Source organism: Cololabis saira, chromosome 20 (assembly GCF_033807715.1).
Source record: "Cololabis saira isolate AMF1-May2022 chromosome 20, fColSai1.1, whole genome shotgun sequence".
NCBI classification, from domain to species: Eukaryota; Metazoa; Chordata; class Actinopteri; order Beloniformes; family Belonidae; genus Cololabis; species Cololabis saira.
In genome coordinates this window covers 25,561,241-25,582,580 of record NC_084606.1, presented here as the reverse complement: position 1 = coordinate 25,582,580, position 21,340 = coordinate 25,561,241, and the positions used below count along the sequence as shown (strand labels likewise).

Sequence of the window (21,340 nt, the reverse complement as noted above, 5' to 3'; positions counted from 1 at the left end):
CAAAATGGCCATAACTCTGTATTTGGTGCGACCCAGCGGTTAACCACGTCTAAAGAGTGTCACCCCGGCTAAAACCTGCAAAAGTTCCTTGGTACTTATAAGTACTGATATCTAAAAATGTCATTTAGCTGAATATGCTACTGCTCAGTAAAGGTTTTACCAGATGAATTTGACTCAGTGAATTGTGCCTAGTCATGTTAGCAAGGTGTATGCACATACACCATGCATTGTTAGAAATAGTTCACTTCAGTGTGTATGGACTTTTGCTCCAGAACTTATATTTGCTTTAAAATCAAGATAAAAAAATATTCATCATTTAAGAAAATAATCTTTTTAAAATGCTCACCTCATTCTTCAACAGGCAGGTTTGCTGAGGAAAGGATGGGTTCATCTAGTCAGACTGCCTTGGTGATCAGCGAGTTATCTGCTAACATACATAAAAATCAGTTACAATGGTTAGCTAAAGGCGCTTTTCCACTAGTACCTACTCGGCCACTCATGTCGACTCAACTTGGACTGGTTTCTTTTCCATAACAATCCAGTACTCAGATCAGAAGTGGGCGGGGTTGGAGCGAAGCAGCTGTGACGTATTTGATTGTGTTACACAAATTAAAAAGAAGACAAAAACACTAAAGATGTAGAACCTGGAGGAGATGATAGATGTGCTGCTGGGTCTGTGGCTTGTGTTCGATATCAAGTAAAAAAATGAGAGCGAGAGAAGCTCCAAGCAGCAACGCTTTTTTTTTTTTTTTTTAGTTCATTTGGGCACTGCTGAAATTCAATTTCAATTCAATTTTATTTATATAGCGTCTAATACAACAGATGTTGTCTCTAGACGCTTTCCAGAGATCCAGAACATGAACATAAACATAAACATAAACATAAACATAAACCCCCGAGCAATTATTATATAAACAATGGCAGGTAAAAACTCCCTTAGTGGGAGAAAAGCCTTAAGCCAAACAGGAAAGGTCCGTTGGTAGCCATGAGCAGCTATGGACTCCTGGTAGATATTTTCGTTCCTTTTGCCCCGTCTAGATCCCTTTGAATTTCTCCTCAGCCACCAGGTTTATGAACATCTGCACCTCCATTGCCTGTCGAATAATATGCGACTAATAAATGAACAAGAAGCCGCCGTCACAGCCGCTCTTCAACTGATGTCTACATCCTGACTCAGACGTCTGACTCCAGTGGCATGTAGTGTGATGACGTCAGATACAGCCCGAATCAAAACCTCGGCAGAGTAGTTACAGTAATCCATCCACACGACACGGGTAGACCCCTAGTGGAAAAAGTGCCTGGAGTTGAGTAAGTACTAATAGAAATGTGCCAAAACCAAGTAGAAGCGAGCAGAGTTTAGCTGAGTAGGTACTAGTGGAAAAGCGCCATAACAGTCCAGGGCAGAGCTGGCAAGTCTTCACAAATCCACTCAATGTTCACATCTGGACAAAGATTGTGTTTATTTAAGGTGACAAACTTAACCTTTTATGAATGTAATAGCATACCACTATTCTAGTAAATCAATTTAAATAACTTTGCAAGACAATCCATAAAGTATCTAAGTCACAAATGATATGGCTAAGAGGCTAATGCTAAAGTAAAGGAAGTCCCATGAATAAACCAGTGAACATAACGCCCTCTTTGGAGAAACTGGAAGACCATCAACCGCCTTTCTCTCTCCGTTTGGTTCGCTCTCATTGTGCAGATGACATGCCAACTTTTATTGTCTTTTACTGTCTCATCTTACTTGCTCCAGAGCATGGCTTTACAGACTAGGGAAAACTAAACCATGCAGTAAATATGGAGAGACATAAAATGTTAAAATCAGTCTTACAATTATGTCAGGAAGGTAGAGATAAACCATCTTATTTTCAAGTCATTTGGTAGATACAGCGATAATATGAATCTCATTAAAATCCTTATGATCATGATAATACTAATACTCATATCTGGAGGTCTGCATCAGTGCAGGGACCTAAGATCTTACCCGCTAACACGACACAGTCAGTAGAGGACTATTCCTATTTATCTGGTACAAATGGTCATCATCAGAGACAAAGAAGAGAAAAAAATAAGAGATTTTTCTTTCAAAAATAGTTGCTTTTGTTTGATGATATGAGGTAACACCAGAGGCAGGAAGCCACTGATCTGAGCAACTATGGAGTGGCACAGCGTCTGCACATCAGAGACCATGAACTTTTTTAAAAACAGCCGTGATGATGACAGCACGCAACAACATCTCTTTTCTGTTTGTTCTTCACTCCCAATCTCCCCTCCCTCTGCACAACATGACTTGTCAGTGAACTGAAGCCCGATTTTAGGGGGAGTGCATTGGGGTTACCGAGATGTCTGAATCATCCACCCTTGACACTTCCCCGGGCCAAAGTTATTCATATACTAAATCTGCACTCACGTAACCTCTGTGAACAGCAAGCGAGTGCAGAGGGGAAAGGGGTAGAAGTGATGTTGACACAGGTTGACAGGCAAAGAGGGCTGCTCCACGATGGCTCTGCTGCCCCGGGACAGCCAGCCTGGGGGCGGAGAGGATGGCAGACGAGGAGCCGGGCGACTTGAAGCCACCTCACCTCCCAGTCCCACCTCTGCTGTGATGAAAAATTAAGCCTAGTCTCCATTTCCTCCATAGCTTTCCTGCATGAGCTTAAGACCTCATCCGCATGAGCCTTTGGAGAATTTGGGGAATAAGCTGATGAGCTGCTGCCAGAGGGTATGGAAAGCAACAGCAATGAGTCGCCACAGCCACTTAACCCTTTCTGCTCACCGGTCAGCAGGGCAAAGACCCTTTCCTGACGTAAAAACCATATGGCACTCAACACCTGGGAGCCATTCATCATTCCCAGCACCGCTGCAGCCTTTGAAACTCGGATGGGGATCTAATGGAATCTGCACAAGAGCTCAGATAAATATATATGCAAACAAAATTCATAGTTTTGGGGTTGGAATAAAGTCACTTTGAAAGGATATCCATTTTGCCCTGTGACCCCTGGAACCATAACAAGAGTCTCAGATGGCAAACCCAGGAGAGCGGCACTGTACTGACAGATGACAAGGTTAAACAAATAACTTAGCCATGGCAAATTCAGACATTAATACCACTGACCTTTGCCAAGGGGTAAAGAGATAAATGAAGACAAATAGGGAGAAGAAAGGAGAACATGTTTGAGAGGAAAAGTGAGCAAATATGTAAGCAAGTGGCGAAACACAAGCTTGAAATCCCAGCAGGCAAAACCCTAAAATTAGCCGAAGTAAAGCAGCTGCACAGCCGGCAACTGTGTATCTGCATCAACAACGCTGCATCTCCAGAACAGTTTCAAAGCATAGGTTTATTGTCGTAGTGTAGAAGCAAAGAAAAGCTCGACATAGTCAGCTTTAAGTTAGTCTTGGAGATTGGACTGGTTTTAAAGAGGGCTGCAGAGATCACATCGATGCTGCCAGAAAAAAGCTGAGCAGAAATGTGTTCTTCTCTTAGCGGATTATGTTTTTCTCAAGTATTTTTGTTTAGAGATGGTAACACCAGATAGACTGTATAATCAAAGAGAAACATATTTATGGACAAAAATAAACAGTTGAGAAAAACGTACGGTATTCATGAATAATGTGTAAAGCAAGTTGTTAAAGGGATCAAAATGGCATTAAGATATTTGTTTGTTGTTATTTCCCACATGATTGCTAATAACATTTATCACAAATAATCAGTTTAATTTCCAAACTGAAGCTTTTAACACATATTGAGACCATGGTCCGGGTGAACACTCCATTTAGAGTGGCTGCAGGGTGTCCATTAATTCCCGATAACGAACACAAACTAAGCATTTCCAGTGAAAACGCTTGTTTACGGTTGTAAATGAGTGGGCTGGAGCTCTAACCATTGCCATCAGATGGCTGCTGACACATCAACATTAAAAATAAAAGGAAAAAACTATTACTACACTCCTCCACATGAAGACAATTTGTGCAATTTTCTTTAGCTTCCATCTGGGCTTGAACAGCGATGACTAAGGGGGGTATCCATACCCATAACCCAGGTTTGTTATCCACAGGTGTCCTGATGCTTTTGGAGCATCATTTTCCTCAGCATAGCCCTATATTGACAAAAACTGACACCACCCAACACAAGTTAATCAATAAATGGCCAAATGAGCCAGCACATGCTAACCTATGATGCTAACTAATGCCACATTATGTTCATTCTAACCAGTTCTGTCCATGAAACCTTATTTTAAATGTTGCCACCAAAACAACATCCAAGGTCACGCGAGGCTGATGAGGTACAGTGAGTTCATCTGGCATCGTCTGGCTAGTTATGATTAGCGGCCTTCAGAACTGGTCTCAGCAGTCTCTCAGGCTGAAGCTGAAGTGTTGCAGGAGCTGAGCAGACTTGGAAAAATCTCCCACTGCCGACTCATAACTTGTGGTTCCTCATATCCAAGGAAGTGATAAACAATGTGTACATTCCATTAGAATAAATTATTTCACATAAAAGTCAAACCCTCAGGTGTTACCACGGAAAACAAATTATGGTTTCAGCTTATGGTGAGCTGATGAAAAAAGAAATGCATGGAGATAAAAAGTAATGGTCCTTTTTTCCCCCCCTCTATTGCGAGTAATCATGGTATCAGCAGGATATTGCCTTTTGAGATGTCCATAATCAGGAATTAATGGCCTCCACGATAACCTTTAAGTTCTGATAATAGACACCAGATCAGGCATATTATCCCAATACCTGGTTAGTTTCTCATTCTGTATAGCTTTATTTTCTTAATTACCTCTTTCTTTGGAAGTGATTGCAGTTGTCAGGCTCACAACATGATTATCAGGTAGCGGCGGCTCTACAGAGTCCTGGCATAATACACCAGTAATTCGTTTACTTCATATCCCAGGTAATATTAGCGGCTCCCTGCGGACTTGAAAATGTAATAGCAAACATGATCCTCGCACCGCAGTTTAATCTTTCTTTATGGGAATGTCCAAATGCCTCAATAGTGTCATAAAGATTAATAACATGAGAATTGGCGCGTTGGACATAGGTTACCATAAATTGTGGTTACGAAGCTGTTGGAAAGTTTGTGTGGACTTTTGGCCTGCTTTGCTCATTGGACACTGCTCAACCGTGAAGGTACTAAATCATTTAATCATATGATAAAATCCAAGAAAAAGAAAACTAGTCTGTTGGTGAAACTTTAATGGCCTGAAACAGAAACATCTATAACTGTAGATCAGGGTCTTGCTTGGACAATGACAACCTACATGTCTGGAATGGGAAAGTAATACCGATAGTGATTGGTAGTTTATTAAACAGTGAACGTTTATGAATAACAAATATCTGGCACAAAAGTTGAGTGTATAAAACTAGGCCATTTGAAGAGTCCTTTCATCCAAAAAGAGGGATCCTTTAGATGACAGAGGTATCGGTGTGCTCTGTATGAGCATCATTAGCACACTAACTGACATAACTGACAGCTGGCACTGGGAGGAGAGGGGTGGAGGGTGAAACAGAGGAGGAGGTGACGGAGCAGTATCTGTGCCAGCCATCGCCCCCTGGCTCTTCTCCAACATTTTAATCACATTGTCAGTGCTCTCACTTGGCAACCCCTCGGAGACCAGGTACGTTAGCCACATTTGACATTAACCACAAGGCGAATACGCCCATGTTTAATATAGACAAGGCTCTGACATGTTTCTCAGTTTGTTTCCTTCATTAACCTTCAGTAGCTACATTACTGATAAGACATAACATGCTGCATCCATCCATCCATCCATCCATCCATCCATCCCCACTTATTCCTGTTCAGGGTCACGGGGTCTGCTGGAGCCAATCACAGCTCTCTCCAGGTAAACAGTAGGGGTACACCCTGGACAGGTTGTCAGTCGATTGCAGCAGCCGTACCTTGATATTCTTGTTAAAAATGTTATGCAACAGCATTTTTCAGCAAAGTCCAGTTCTGTGGAATATCCTCTTATACACAGATTATAGTATAAAGATGCACTGGAGGTGCCCTCATTCTGCCTCCACTCTCCAGCTGTGCATTCATAGTAATCCCCACTGTGTTTTCACAAAGCATCACGGCAATCTATTTGAATATGGGTCCTTTTCTCTACATCACCGTCCATAGTCAGTAAAAAGCCCCCAACGTCTGCGACCACTTTGAAAGCAATGGCGAAATAAAACATGGGGCTGAATAAACCGAAATAAAAACATGTATAATATTGTGCCTGAACGTTGATGTGGGACACACACACACACACACACACACACACAGCAGTTCTGCCCTCAGTTTCCCTGCTGATGCTGAATTTGAGGTGTTTCCATGGCCACAGAAGGCATTTTCTTCCCGCTGAAAGTAAAACAGGAGATGGTGGCATTGGCGCCCCAAGTCAAGTTACATAGTTCGTAACACAGTCCAGCTGCAGTGTCTTCAGCCTGCTCAGCATTTAGCTAGATGTTCTGACAATGAGCCTGAAAACCAGCTCACAATGGTGGATTGATTTCATCTTCTGCGTGGAGTTTGCGCCCCATTATGCCTTTCTGTGATGCCAATTCACACAATGTTCATTTTGCAACAACCCCATAAGGGTGCACAGACGCACAACAGCGACGGAACAAGATGTTACAGATTTCTGCCTCCGTGTTTTTGATTTGATTTTTATTTGTCTCAAACATGCACAAGCATAAAACAAATGGTATATATAATAATATATAAAAAAAATAGCCCATTGCGATGAAGTGCAAGTTCGAGAAGGAGCTGAAGGAAGCAAGGTTTATCAAGTCGAGCCCTCCCTTACATTGTCATATAGTATATAATACAAATATATATAAACATTTTATTTTTTTATATAATTGCATGGTGGAGTAATACTAACATAAAGACGGAACTGGCCCTGTGGATGGGGGTTAAAGGGAGGGCCCCCTTTTGGTGGCCAATGTGACTGCATTTAAAATGTAAAGCCACGTATCCAAAGCGACTCAGAGTCCTGCAAAAGTTTCTTCTTTGGGACTGAAAGGGCAGACACCGATGAGGGACAACTAGATCCTAATGAAAGAAACTGAGCGGGAAAAAAAAGAAAGGTAACAAAAGCACCTGAATGTGCACGTGACAAACTGATGAGTTGTTTAATTCAGCACCAATAAGTCTTGAGTTTAAACACAGAGAAGGGTCATCGTATTGATCCGCTGACCTTCAGTGTCTTAACAGACAAACCTCCCTGTATTTAGATAATTAAGAAAAAGAAATCTATAATCTAATCCAGCAACACAAAGTGGGGTTTTGTTGTAGAGAAGTCTGCTATTTCCAACTCCAGCTCCAAGACTGGGTCTCTTTTTCGTGTAATGTTCATATTTGAATAGCTGAGATGTTTATTGCTGGTAGTAGAGAACAATCTTAATATAAGCCGCATTTCTTTTTCCCCATGAGAGGAGGCTAAGAAATGATTTGCTGTCACTGTAAAATACATTTAAAGCAGAGATTGTGCGTTTGAAGACAAAAATAAGCCACCCATAATGATTTCCTGTAAGAATCTGCAAACCTTTAATACATTATACATACAAAGAGCAAAGCTCTTCTTTCTATATAAACTGCAATGGGAGTTCGCATTTGAATGAGAAAAAAAAAGCCATCTTTTGGCATTTCGGTTTTCTAAAATCTAAATAGACCAAGGAAATAAATAGTGGAGCAAACTGAACAAACTTTCAGATTGCCAGTCTAATACAGCACACATCAAACACAAATCAACACACACAAAAAAGCTTAGAATTGACATACACGATGTGACAACACAAACTCACTGAAGGTGGTGAAAGTAACTAAATATGATCTATTAAATTACTCTCGGGAACAATTTCCTCTTTTTTCCTGCTCAGACGCACATCCACGTAATTACGTTTAAGCAAATATAATCTCACAGGATTTTATGAAGGCGTCATAAATAGTGTTAACCAGTTTTTACAGGTAGCATCACATGACTGGCACTTTTTCTTCATCATTTTAAATTGAATTTGTTTTCATTTTGTCACTTCATTCATTCAGATGTTTGACTATTAAAAACTATTTGGTGTGAGTTAGATTATCACTGTGTGCCTCAGAATACAACATCTCAAATTGTGTTAGAAAGTCGCATCCCATCTGCAAACGAGTCGAGAAGTAAAATTGAAAACTGAAAAACATTGCTTCACTGCTTCTGTTTTCCATGTTATTTTATTTTCCCTGCTGTTTCACAATTTCTTATGAAGCTGGGCTGTGCAAATATACAACTGCTAATTACATGGAGCCCCACCTGGTACAGATCCACTCACCTGTTAATGGTACAATGTAAATAGAAAGACAAATTACAACTTGGTAGCCAAGTAAAACATGATTACTCTGGATTCAGTACAAAAGGACAGAGTGCAACACGGTGGATGGGAGAAGACGGCTACGTGCAGACCATCCATCCATGCTCAGAGTTGAGGTTGCAGAGGAAGCAGCCTATGCAGAGAGGCCCAAACTTTCTGCTTCCCCAGCCTCTCCTCCAGGTCTGAGGTTTTCCCTGGTAATCTGAGAAATATACTCTTCCCAGCACCTTCCCAGTGGAGGGTGAAAAAAAACTTGCATGTTGTAGATCAGAGACGATCAACATGGAGGAAAGAATTATCTTGGCTGTGAGTCTGTGTGAGGAGCTGTGGGATACGAGACTGCAGGCCTATCGTGACCTCAATAAAAAGGGACAAAAGTGGGGAGAAATCTCCCATAATTTGGACATACCAGGTGTGTTTAAAAGTGGTACGTAGGGCTGGGCGATATATCGAGTATACTCGAGGTATCGCGGCTTCTACTCTGTGCAATGTACAAAATGACTATATCATGAATATTCAAGTATACATTGTCACACATTTGCTTTTAGCCGTGGGCATTAAATTACTGGCTTTTCTCACTCTCTCGTCTCGTCTCTCCTTCTCATTGACATAAAACAAGCGCACCCAGTTACATACGTCTGTCACGTGCGTGCATCGTCATACGCCCAGCAGAAAGGTAGCGGCAGCAGGTGTCAGCGCTGCTGTCCGGGACCGCCGCTGAGTTCCACCTAACTTTCCTAAACTCGGCCTGTTTGCGCCGTGAGCTCATCTGCGCGGTTACTACGCGCGACGGACTCTTTTCCAAGCAAACTGGGACGGTTTAGTAAAGACGGGAGGTGATGTTTTCTCCTTGCACGCCGCGCTGATGCAGCTCCAACTACGCCACTCAGTGCGACGCGACGCGTCCGCGCGCAGCGCGCCGCCGCGCCTTTCTCTTCCAGAGCTGAGAAACATCACCTAGTGTTGCTTAAATGTGGCCACATGAAATCATTCCCCATCATCGAAACAAAGTCAAACAAGACTATATGACGTCATATTTCTAAAAGTAAGTGAAAGTGATGCAAAGTAAAGGAGGAGAGGATGAAACATTGCAGTCCATACACCTACAATTAGTCTTAATATAAAAGGTGCTCTAAGGGGACCCCCCTGCTCAGAGCAGCTCATCCTGGTAAAACCAGGTAAAACCGGGACCAGAAGATGTTCTTAGCAGATGTTCTTCAGACGGGGTGTCAGAGAAATGCAACGTGCTTTGAAATTACACTTTTTATGTTTGTGCCACTCACTGCCTAGTAACTGTTTAATAAATACAGTTTTGGTAAATTTTTTGCATGAAAGTTTAAAATTTGCATATATTAATGCAGTATGAACAATAATGTTTTAATGTATACATATAGAATCATCATACTGGTGTGATTGTGTGCATCAAAGTGTTAATTCAAGGCTAAGGCAAAATATTGAGATATATATCGTGTATCGTGACTAGGGATGTTAATAATTAATCGATTTTCGATTAATTGCCGTTGTGAAATTACCCGATTAAAATTAACGATTACAATTAATCTATTTATTTATTTATTTTTTTAGTTTAATTTCACCAGCTGGTATTACGCCCGGACCACATTTAATGCGACACAACGCGCCGCGGCGCGCACATAAAGTTAGAAGAAAGAGACGGCGGATATGTTTGGTTTTAGTAACATGCTCAGGCAATGAGTCTGCAATGGCCCAGACGGGAGACACATGTAGCTCAGTGCTTAACTTTTATTTTTAATCCACTCTATATTCTTCTGGTTGTTCTCCGATATGCTCCCCTAAAGCCTGAATTATGGTTCCGCCTTAAATCGACACAGAGCCGCCGCCGTAGGCGAAGAGCCTACGGCGTAGGGTCTGCGTTGTAACGCGGAACCATAAATCAGCCTTCACCCGGTACATACATAGGTTTCTTTAAACATCTGTCCCCGCTACAGTTTTAACTAAAAGAAAATGTGCTCCAATACAGCAGGTCTCATAATTTTATTTTGAACACTGCCAAAACTCTAACTTAAAACGTAACTAGAACTTAAAATTTGCTTGACACAAATGACACTATTATGGCTGCTGCTACTACTAATAGCACTAATGAAGTGCACTTTATATTATATTCCTTGTGGTACAAAAATGTCTTTTTGTTACTTTTGTATCAAATAAATATTTGATTAAGGAATACATTAAAATGTCCTTTGTATTTTATATAAGCAAAAAAAATTATGTTTGTATCTCAGATGGGGGAAAAACGCCGCTCATCAACTAATCGATGATCGATCGATAAGGTTATCAACTGTCAATTAATGAAATAATCGATAATTTGCATCCCTAATCGTGACATGGCCTATAAATATCGAGATATTAATAAAAGGCCATATCGCCCAGCCCTAGTGGTACGAGCCTGTATTCCCCCAAATCCTGTCTTGCCATGAGGATTTCATGGACCCATACTCTCCTTGCTGCTGCTGCTGCTCGTCTCCTCCTCCTCAGAAGAACTAAAGGCAGGACTTTTCTTTGAAGCAGGGACAGATACAGGACTGTCTCAGAAAATTAGAATATTGTGATTTTCTGTAATGCAATTACAAAAACAAAAATGTCATACATTCTGGATTAATTACAAATCAACTGAAATATTGCAAATTTTCTGAGACAGTCCTGTACATTTTCCAAACCGAGCTGTAGGCTTCTGTCGTTCTGCAAACGAGTGGGAAAACGGCGCCAGACCGGAAAAACTTTTTGCGGTCGCCTAGCAACTTGCAACAAATATGTACGCGATGCGCGCATGCGCGCCTTGCTCTGCGCCGACATTGCGCCCACCCAGCGGTGTGCACGGCGCAAACCGCGTTCTATGTGAAAGCAGCTTAACAGATGGCTAAGCCACCTCAAATGGCTCCTCTCAATGTGGAGGAGCAGCAGCTCTACAAGTCCCTCCCAGATGACTGAACTTCTCACCCTATTTTCTAAAGACGAGTCCAGCAACACTGGAGAAGAAACCCCAATCGTTTTCTCTCCATAACTACCCCCAATAAAGACCGTGGCTCAAGATAGAAGCATAGATCGAGCAGTAAACAGAGCCTTCTGGCTCAGCTCTCTTCACCACAGCCGACTGGTAGAGTCCACACTACTGCAGACTGTTCAACACTGCGCTTGATCGTTTCGCTTCACTCGTACTTAAACTTCTCCACTTGAACAGAACCTCACTCCCAACCCAGAAAGGGCATCCCATCGAGGGCTGAGCGATTATGACCTCATGTCAACATCAGATTAATTGACCATTTTACCTCCGTCATGATTAATCATTATTACTTTGCGTACGCATCCCCCCCAAACAAAACAAAAAAGTAAATCCCCACATACCCACACACTATTTAACGTTATTCATTGAATGCCAACTATTGCAATTCAAAATTAAATTCTGTACGAGATATGTCACATTTCAATTTAGTATTAGAAAAATTACATTAAAAATAACAAGACAATTACTTACTAATAAACTGTTTGAAATATTGCAATATTGAATGCTATGACAGTATTTTAAATCTCCTTTTCTCTCTCTACACAAAATATCTGAAATAAAGCTAATAGAAAATAACTTCAAAAGTCACACTTAAGTTTTAAAGGAACGTGTTCATAAACTTCCCGTAGGCCCACCACCCGCAGGAAGATCCATGAGAGGTTGGTGCCATGTGGACTGGGTAGCAGTCGTGGCGGGGTGCCTCGACGACCCAATCCCTGGACCAAAACCCTTGCAGTGGGGACATGCAAGGGTTCGCCCCCTTGTAGCTTGTGCGGGAGGTTGAGAGATACCGGCTAGAGATAGTTGGGCTCACCTCCACACATAGCTTGGGCTCTGGAACCCAGCTCCTTGAAAGGGGCTGGACCCTCCACTACTCTGGAGTTGCCCAGGGTGAGAGGCGCCGGGCTGGTGTGGGCTTGGTTATAGCCCCTCAGCTCAGTCGTCATGTGTAGGAGTTCACCCCAGTGAACGCAAGGGTCACTTCCCTGCGCCTTCGGGTCGGGAAAAGGTCTCTCACTGTTGTTTGTGCCTACGGGCCGAACAGCAGTGCGGAGTACCCGGCCTTCTTGGGGTCGCTGGAGGGGGGAGTACTGGATAGTGCTCAAACTGGGGACTCCATTGTTCTACTGGGGGACTTCAACGCTCACGTGGGCAATGACAGTGATACATGGAGAGGCATGATTGGGAACGGCCTCCCCGATCTGAACCCGAGCGGTGCTTTGTTGTTGGACTTCTGTGCTAGTCACGGTTTGTCCATAACGAACACCATGTTCAAGCATAAGGGTGTCCATCAGTGCACGTGGCACCAGGACACCCTAGGCCGTAGGTCAATGATCGACTTTGTTGTCGTTTCATCTGACCTTCGGCCACATGTCTTGGACACTCGGGTGGTGAGTTGGATGCACTGGCGGAGGAGGAAGTTGGACAGACCGGGCAGTCCCAAACGGATTGTGAGGGTCTGTTGGGAACGTCTGGCTGAGCCCTCTGTAAGGGACGTCTTCAACTCTCACCTCCGAGAAAACTTCTCTCAGATCCCGGGGGAGGCCGGGGACATTGAGTCCGAGTGGACCATGTTCTCTGCCTCCATTGTCAACGCGCCGGCTCGATGTTGTGGACGCAAGGTCTCCGGTGCCTGTCGTGGCGGCAATCCTAGAACCCGGTGGTGGACACCGGAAGTAAAGGATGCCGTCAGACTGAAGAAGGAGTCCTACCGGGCTATGTTGGCCTGTGGGACTCCTGACGCAGTAGATGGGTACCGGCAGGCCAAGCAGGCCGCAGCTCGGGCAGTCCTGGAGGCAAAAACTCGGGTCTGGGAGGAGTTTGGTGAGGCCATGGAAGAAGACTTTCGGTCGGTATCGAGGAAATTGTGGCGGACCGTTCGGCGCCTCAGAAGGGGGAAGTAGTACTCTGCCGGCACCATTTACGGTGCGGGTGGGGAGCTGTTGACCTCGACTGGGGACATCGTCGGACGGTGGAAGGAATACTTCGAGAATCTCCTCAATCTGACTGACATGCCTTCCACTGAGGAAGCAGAGAGTGGGGACTCGGGGACGTGCTCATCCATCACCCAAGCCGAGGTCACTGAGGTGGTTCCTAAGCTCCTCAGTGGCAGGGCACCGGGGGTGGATGAGATTCGCCCCGAGTACCTCAAGTCTCTGGATGTCGTAGGACTGTCTTGGTTGACACGCCTCTGGGACATTGCATGGAGGAAGGGGACAGTGCCGCTGGAGTGGCAAACCGGGGTGGTGGTCCCTCTTTTTAAAAAGGGGGACCGGAGAGGGTGTACCAACTATAAGGGGATCACACTTCTCAGCCTCCCCGGGAAAGTCTACGCCAGGGTACTGGAGAGGAGAATACGGCCGATAGTTGAACCTCGGATTCAGGAGGAACAATGCGGTTTTCTTCCCGGTTGTGGAACACTGGACCAGCTCTAAACCCTCCACAGGGTGCTTGAGGGTTCATGGGAATTTGCCCAACCAGTCAACATGTGCTTTGTGGATCTGGAGAAGGCATTTGACCGTGTCCCTCGTGCCATTCTGTGTCTCAGTGAGTATGGAGACCGGGGCTCTCTATTAAGGGCTGTCCAGTCTCTATATGATCAGAGCAGGAGTCTGGTTCGCATTGCCGGCAGTAGGTCAGACTTGTTCTCGGTGCATGGTGGACTCCGGCAGGGCTGCCCTTTGTCATCGGTCCTGTTCATAATTTTTTATGGACAGGATTTCTAGGCGTAGCCAGGGGCCGGAGGGGATCCGGTTGGGGAACCACGGGATTTCATCTCTGCTTTTTGCGGATGATGTTGTCCTGTTGGCGTCATCGGACCGGGACCTTCAGCATGTGCTGGGGTGGTTTGAGGCCGAGTGCGACGCGGCAGGGATGAGAATCAGCACCTCCAAAACCGAGGCCATGATTCTCCACTGGGAAAGGGTGGCGTGCCTTCTCCGGGTGGGTAGAGAAGTCCTGCCTCAGGTGTAAGAGTTCAAGTATCTCAGGGTCTTGTTCAAGAGAGAGGGAACAATGGAGCGTGAAATTGACAGACGGATCGGTGCAGCGTCCGCAGTAATGCGGTCGATGTACTGGACCGTCGTGGTGAAGAAGGAGCTGAGTCGAAAGGCGAGGCTCTCGATTTACCAGTCAACCTACGCACCTACCCTCACCTGGTCATGAACTTTGGATAAGATCGCGGATACAAGCGGCTGAGAGGAGTTTCCTCCGCAGGGTGGCTGGACGCTCCTTAGAGATTGGGTGAGGAGTTCGGTCACCCGGGAGGAGCTCGGAGTCGAGCCGCTGCTACTTCACATTGAGAGGAGTCAGCTGAGGTGGCTTGGGCATCTGTACCGGATGCCTCCTGGACGCCTCCCTAGGGAGGTGTTCCAGGCATGTCCCACCTGGAGGAGACCCCGGGGAAGACCCAGGACACGCTGGAGAGACTATGGTTGCGTCCGAAATCGCATACTTCCACCCTAATGAGTATGCAAAATGAGTGTGCGAGATTTTTTAGTGCGTCCGAAACATTAGAACGTACTCAATAGTGTGCACCATGCATACTCATTCCGGAGTGTGGATTGATGGACACTAGCCGAGCAGAAACTTCCCACAATGCGATGCAGCGGCGTTTGGTTGCTAAGTGATACGTATATGTCATAAGTATAATATTAAGTATCATAATATTATTACATAACATTAATATTATAATATTTGTATATAATAATATTATATAATGTCATCTTGTTTCGGCCAGAATAAACGGGAAATAGCGGAGCGGTGCTGCTACTGCTGCTGTGACACGTCACTTCCTCCCTACGGCAGGAAGTGACGTGTGCGCTCTTAATAGTACGTCCGAATTAATGCACACTACTCATATTTACTGAAAAGTGTGCCAAATTTAAGTATACTTTTTAGTATATACTTTTTAGTACGGGATTTCGGACGCACCGGATGTCTCTCGGCTGGCCTGGGAACGCCTCGGACTCCCCTCGAAAGAGCTGGAGGAAGTGTCTGGGGTGAAGGAAGTCTGGGCATCGTTGTTGAGACTGCTGCCACTGCGACCCGGTTCCGGATAAGCGGCGGAAAATGGATGGATGGATAGATGGATGTTCTTAAACAAGAGACAATAAATGACCTGTCATCTCAGGCAAATGAATGTTTCAAACATCATCATGTACAAAACATAAAACATCTTATAGCTCTCGCAAACAAAATTAGATTTCACTAGTGACATGACCGAAGTCATTGACATGAGCATGATTACGAAGGTTAAAGGTTGTAAATGTTGGTTTTTATTAATTTCCGGTTAATTGCTCTGCCCTAATCCAATCCTTTTCCAACCCCTCTTCATCTTATCCAAGGTCCGTGCCTTTGTTACGGGTCGGGTCTGTTTGGGTAGCAGCCAAAAGTCTGGCTCTTGGCATAACCTTTGGCTTCCAAAACTGGTCTTGTAGAGTATTTATGTCTTAATCACACAGTCTAAAGAAATGCATTTCTAGATTAAGGGAAACATGGCTTTGTATATCGGTCTGCTAATAAAGCATTCTAAATGTTACAAACTGGAAGTGCTGGCCAGAAACACAACGCCACCTCAGCCGATGAAACATTTAGCAGCAAATGTAGTTGGTAAGTATGCTGGCATCAAACTTTAGTACATTTCTGGAATGAAGTCATGAAAATACCTTATTTTTACTGAAAATGCATCATTTCTGGTGGTGTTTTGTTTGTCTTCAAAATTAAAAACCTTGACCATAAAGGAAAATGCTTACACTTTCTTGGCTTTAATGTACTTTGTTTATAAAAATGTACTTTGTTTAAATTCTATCATCACAATTTGGGAGTTTACGTAGTAAAATAAATGTGCTAGAAAGGATAAGGTCTTCAAAAAAGACAAAGAAAATAGGTGACCTGAAATGTGGACAGTATCTGTTCACACGCACTTCATGAGAGTCACACTTACCCACAATCCTGGTTTAAACTGTGACCACCGAAGCCTTGAAGGGATGAAAAAACAAAGCAGCGGGGAAAATAAACACAAACTTTTCACCCCTGATCACACCAGCTTCAATCACACGTGCAATTTGAGTTTCTTTTGGTAGATTAACTGCCAGTATGTGGTCAGGTCACAGCAGGGTAATGGTCCAGCATGCTAAGACTGAGGGCGCTTTGCTGCGTCAGATTGTATTATGCCACTTCCATCTTAATGAAGCAGACTCCGCGCTGAATGGTGTTCTTGTTTCATTTTGTCCACTTTGCTGCAGAACCAACACAGTCTACACCTACCGCAAATACTGACACTGTGTCAGCTTTCCATGCACGTCACACCCCTATATCATTTTCAGATGCACAGGGATATCAGCAGTTACCCTCCAGTAGCTGTGTCAGTGGTTGACAGGAAGAAGTCATGTGCAATATGGACTGCATCACTTTTACATTGTGCAGTTCCTCCGGCTGGGTGTGAAAATAACACGGTGTTCACGTGAACCTATGAAACCTATGAGGTTTGAGCTGTTTTAAATTCTCTACGCAGTTGGTCGGTGTGACACAGGAAGATGCAGAAGGTAAGATGGAAACAGGGTTTGTTTTTTTTAGATTTGTGGGATGGCAAATTTAGGCACGGGTTTTGTTTGCTTGGCTGGCTGGCTAGGGTTTTGAATGCATCATCACCTGTGGTGTTGAATATGTGGCTAAACCTGAAGAAGCAACAGACTTTTCTGATTTTGTCAGCACATACAATATATTTAGATTTTTCCTTTTAATTATATTCACTTAAGATGAGAAGTGATGAGATTCTATTGATGCCTTTATTTCATCTGTGTATCGATCAGGTCCTTCACTGATTTCCTTCTCAAGTCCAGATCAAGTCTTCAAACATGTACGCCAACACGGATTTGTACGAGAGATTCACCACTTGATCAGCTAATGACTGGAATCTGACCATTTTTGCCTGAACAATTCTGGCCATCATCAGCAACCAATATTGGCCACATACGGACAGCCTGCAAAGATCTTATTTTATTTAAACATCAGGAAATGGAAACGCATCAGCTTAGAAGCTTCAAATACTGAGGAATCAAAAGGTTCTTTCCCATCTGCAAACACCTTCACGGCACATCAGTGGAGAGCTGCAGGTCTTTACAACCTCTGACATACATAACAACAACAACTACTCATGGGAGAGCTTAAAAACTCCCAAATAAACGCAATAGTTTTTAGTGAGAGAAAAAAATGTCAAAATAGTTATAACTCATCTTAGATCTCTGTGATAATAAGCTAATGGAACACAGACAGCGGAGGAGCGGGAACATCGGACTAGAGAAGATGTTTTGTGGAAGATGTTTTGTACACTTGGAAAAAAAAAAGCTAAAGATTTAATTTAGGAAATTTTGAAGTGAATTGTTTACCAGAATCTCTGACTAAAGTGCTATTTTTGATGTCTTGTTTGTATCCATTTCAACTACACCCAACTACCCATTTCAAAGGGTCTGCCCTCCCCATGAGGAGCAGAGGCAGCACAGGAGGAGTGGCTCCAGCCATTTTTTACTAGGAAACTGATGAGGAAGAAAAAGAAAAAGCTACACTGGGAGGGATGGGGGGAAGAGGAGGAAGAATAAAGCCCAAAGTTAAATGTGTAAGGAAATGTGAACAAAGCCATAAAGAAGAGAGATACAGGAGACACTACGTGCTGGTCCGGTGCCCAGATGTCCTCCTTGGGTCTTCTGCTCAGCCAAGAGTCCCAAACACAAACGCAGAGCCTCCACACATCTCCGTTTGAATCTTTGATCCTCATAGCTTTCCCTTCCCTCCAGTCTCTCCTCACTGCATGCAAAAGGCTTCGTGGCAGTGTCCCAACTCCGAGGTCCTGACCTCCAGCTCAGACCTGCTTTACCTAAATAGTTTGCTGCTCGCGCCGCTGTTAGACGCCGGCCTTTGCTGAACTGAGTGGGAACATAATGATGAACCAATAACCTGTGGTAGCCATTACAGATTTTAACATTTAATTTATATATGACCGGCTGCTTTATCTTAATTGAAGAAGCTGAACTAGGGCCATAGCAGGACACCAAAAGCTGGAGAGAGTCAGAGAAAGAAGTCAGGGTCAGGCAGCAAGAGATAGGTGTCTACAACAAAAGAGAATTAGAGGGCTAATAATTAGAGAAAATTATGTAGGGGAGATATTTCTAATAAAATGCCAAATAATTATTCCTTCTTCTGTTCCCGTGTATGTGTGGGTGCTGCTTCAGATAGAAACGCCACCATAGCGGACCCAAATGACTGGCATGTTGCTGGGAGAGCGCTGCAGGGAGGCCTCGGGTGAATACTGATGAAGCTCAGCAGAAGTTTCCTCTCGGCCTCATTAACCTGCAGAAGACTCCCTTTGTTTTCTCCTGCAGCGTGCTCCAGACACCATCACCGTCCTGTACAAAGGCTTTTGTCAAACCACGGACGGAGAGGAGGTACCCTTCAAGGAGGCAATGGAGACAGAAGGAGCAGCAGTGGGATTCACTTGGGGGTGGGTGGCAGATGAACTTGCATTTAAGGTTATTTCCACTTCTTGCTGCAAACTGCAACTACAAAATGCTGAATGCCAGAGAAAAAAAAAAAACTTTGATACGGAGGCTTGAATGTTTGGAAAAGTGCCATATGGAGAAAGATGGAGAGCAGCAAACATCAGTTCCCTAGATTAAAAACAGAAATAAAACATTATACGACACAAAATCAAAACACGGATCTGTTTTCTTTCGCACTTGCAACCACAGCAGAGGAGAGCGAGGCGATGGTGGAGAAAAAGAAGAAAAAAGTGAGATGCGAAGCAGAAGGATGAGAAGAAGGTAAAGCTAAAGTAGGACAGGAGGTGTGTGTGTATGCTCTTCCCTACGCCGTGGCACAGCACGCTTTGTTTTGTTAGTCGCACAGTGAGGCAGTCGCGTGCACGCTCGCGTGCGTGTCTGCGCTTGTGTCGGCACAGGAGATTTCAATTTCATCTTTAATGGAAACAGCAAATAGGGTAACAAATAAAATGTGAAAGAGAGGAGCAAATCCTCCCGGCAGAGGCCCAGTCAGAATGGATGATGAGGCCGACATGAAGTAAACATTCAGCTGCTCACAAAACAAGGTGGCTGTGAGAGTAGGGGAGGCAGAGACAGAGGACACAGGGGGGAAACTGAGGTGAGCAGGGCGGGAAAAAAGCTTGGAGGACGGAGTTGGAATGGTGGGAAAGCTCAGAAACGGAAGATAAAAAAAAAAGGCCAGGAGAGGGTGAGGAATGATGCCCGGGCAAGGGATCAGTCATGGCGCGTCTTTCCAGTCAGAGTCGTCACTTGCGGAAGGGAGCGGACATGGACTCAGAAATCATCAGGAGCAGGAACAGATTAGATACAGGCTATTGGTTCTGATAAGACCCCGTATAGATCTGTGATGGCTCAGTGCAAACCGGGGAAGAGCGCTGGAGAGTCGGAGATGTGATGAGGTGTTCACTTTCAGAGCCGGGACAGTTAGGAAATGAAAATATTTGGGTAAAAAGAAATCCTTTAGGACATTTTTACAGTTACAGCATAAAAGAAAATTTGTGTAACATGCAATTATACAGATTATAAAAAATATTTCAAACTACAACACAAAAATAAATAAAGAAAACAAGACAAGGCTGTGAAAAATGTGAACGTGCATTTTACTGTACAGCGCCTTGTGATTTTTATCCATGAAAAGTGCTACAGATATAACGATCAATTGATTGATGGATTGAAATGAATATAGAAAAGAATGATTTTCAATCATTGAGAATGAGCAGCAAGGCATCAGAAAACTGGCACGGACGACAAAAAGGCTGGAGAAGTGAGTGGAACTAAAACACCTGCAGCAGACAGAAGCGATATGATCAATAATGTGATTAATTTAGTTGAATTCTTTGCCCTCACAGATCACTGACAGCCATCTTGTGCTGTAAATATCCTCGATAATAACTGGGATATTTTTCTTATAAAAGAGTGCACATCTCTGATTTGAAAATGAGTGAAGGGAAACATAAAAATCAATTATTTATAGTCATTGATTGAATGTTTTTGAACAATTGAAAAACAAGGCACACGTTGCTAGAAATGAAAACGTATTATAAAAATGAAACAAGGTTATAATCTCACTTTATATTCGTACAGCACTACAAATGGTTGAGCACGCTGTGAAGTGCACTGCATCGTGGGTAGACACAGCCACTCTGTTTCTTTATGTTTATCAGTAATGATATGATGCAACTGGACGAGGTGGAGTCATGCAACTACAATCACTACAGAAAATGGAAAAAACATAATTAAAGAAAAAAAACTGAAATAACAGATATGGGTCCGTTACAACTTCTGAAGGTTGATTTACATTAATATTGGATGAACTGCCCTGCGCTGACCTGGAGGAAAGTCTGGCAACTAACTAGGTTAATTGGCAACGGATCAGTAACACGGCCGAGTATAAAAAGATCATCCTAAAGAGACGACGTCTCTTTGAAGTCAAGATTGACAGATGTTCACCAATTGAAAAAAAAAAAAAAAAAAGCCGCTTCAAATTGTAAAACAATTTTAGAATAATGCTCCTCTGAGAAAAAATGCAAAGGCCTTCAATAGCTTGTTATTCATAGTACATTATATCATCAAAAGAAACCTGGAGAAATATCTGAATATTGTTTGTCTGTGAGCTTTGGGACATCAGGTAGCCCTGCTCCAAAAGCAGGTACAACTGCAGTGGAAGACACTGCAGGGACTCGGGGACACTTTCAGGACTCATAGTCCAAGAACAATGCTCACTGTATTATCCACATGTGCAGATTAAACGATGATGCAGAGGTCCTCTTTAGGCCAAAGCTCATTTAAAATGAGGCTAAGCGGGAAACTGTCCTGTGGTGAGACAAGTCTAAATTTTAAATTGCTTTTGGAAACCGTGGACACCAACGGGCCATGTGGTTTGTTATCAGTGCATGA

The 21,340-nt window shown here is 43.6% G+C and overlaps 1 long non-coding RNA gene across 1 annotated transcript in view; it reads right to left on the bottom strand.

The window, feature by feature from the left end:
- Window positions 1–384: 384 nt before the first annotated feature.
- Window positions 385–21,340, bottom strand: part of LOC133420855 (uncharacterized) — a 211,858-nt gene continuing 190,902 nt past the window's right edge. Inside the window, exon 3 of the long non-coding RNA XR_009770645.1 lies at window positions 385–424. This is a non-coding gene — a long non-coding RNA (uncharacterized LOC133420855). The remainder of the gene's footprint in view (window positions 425–21,340) is intronic.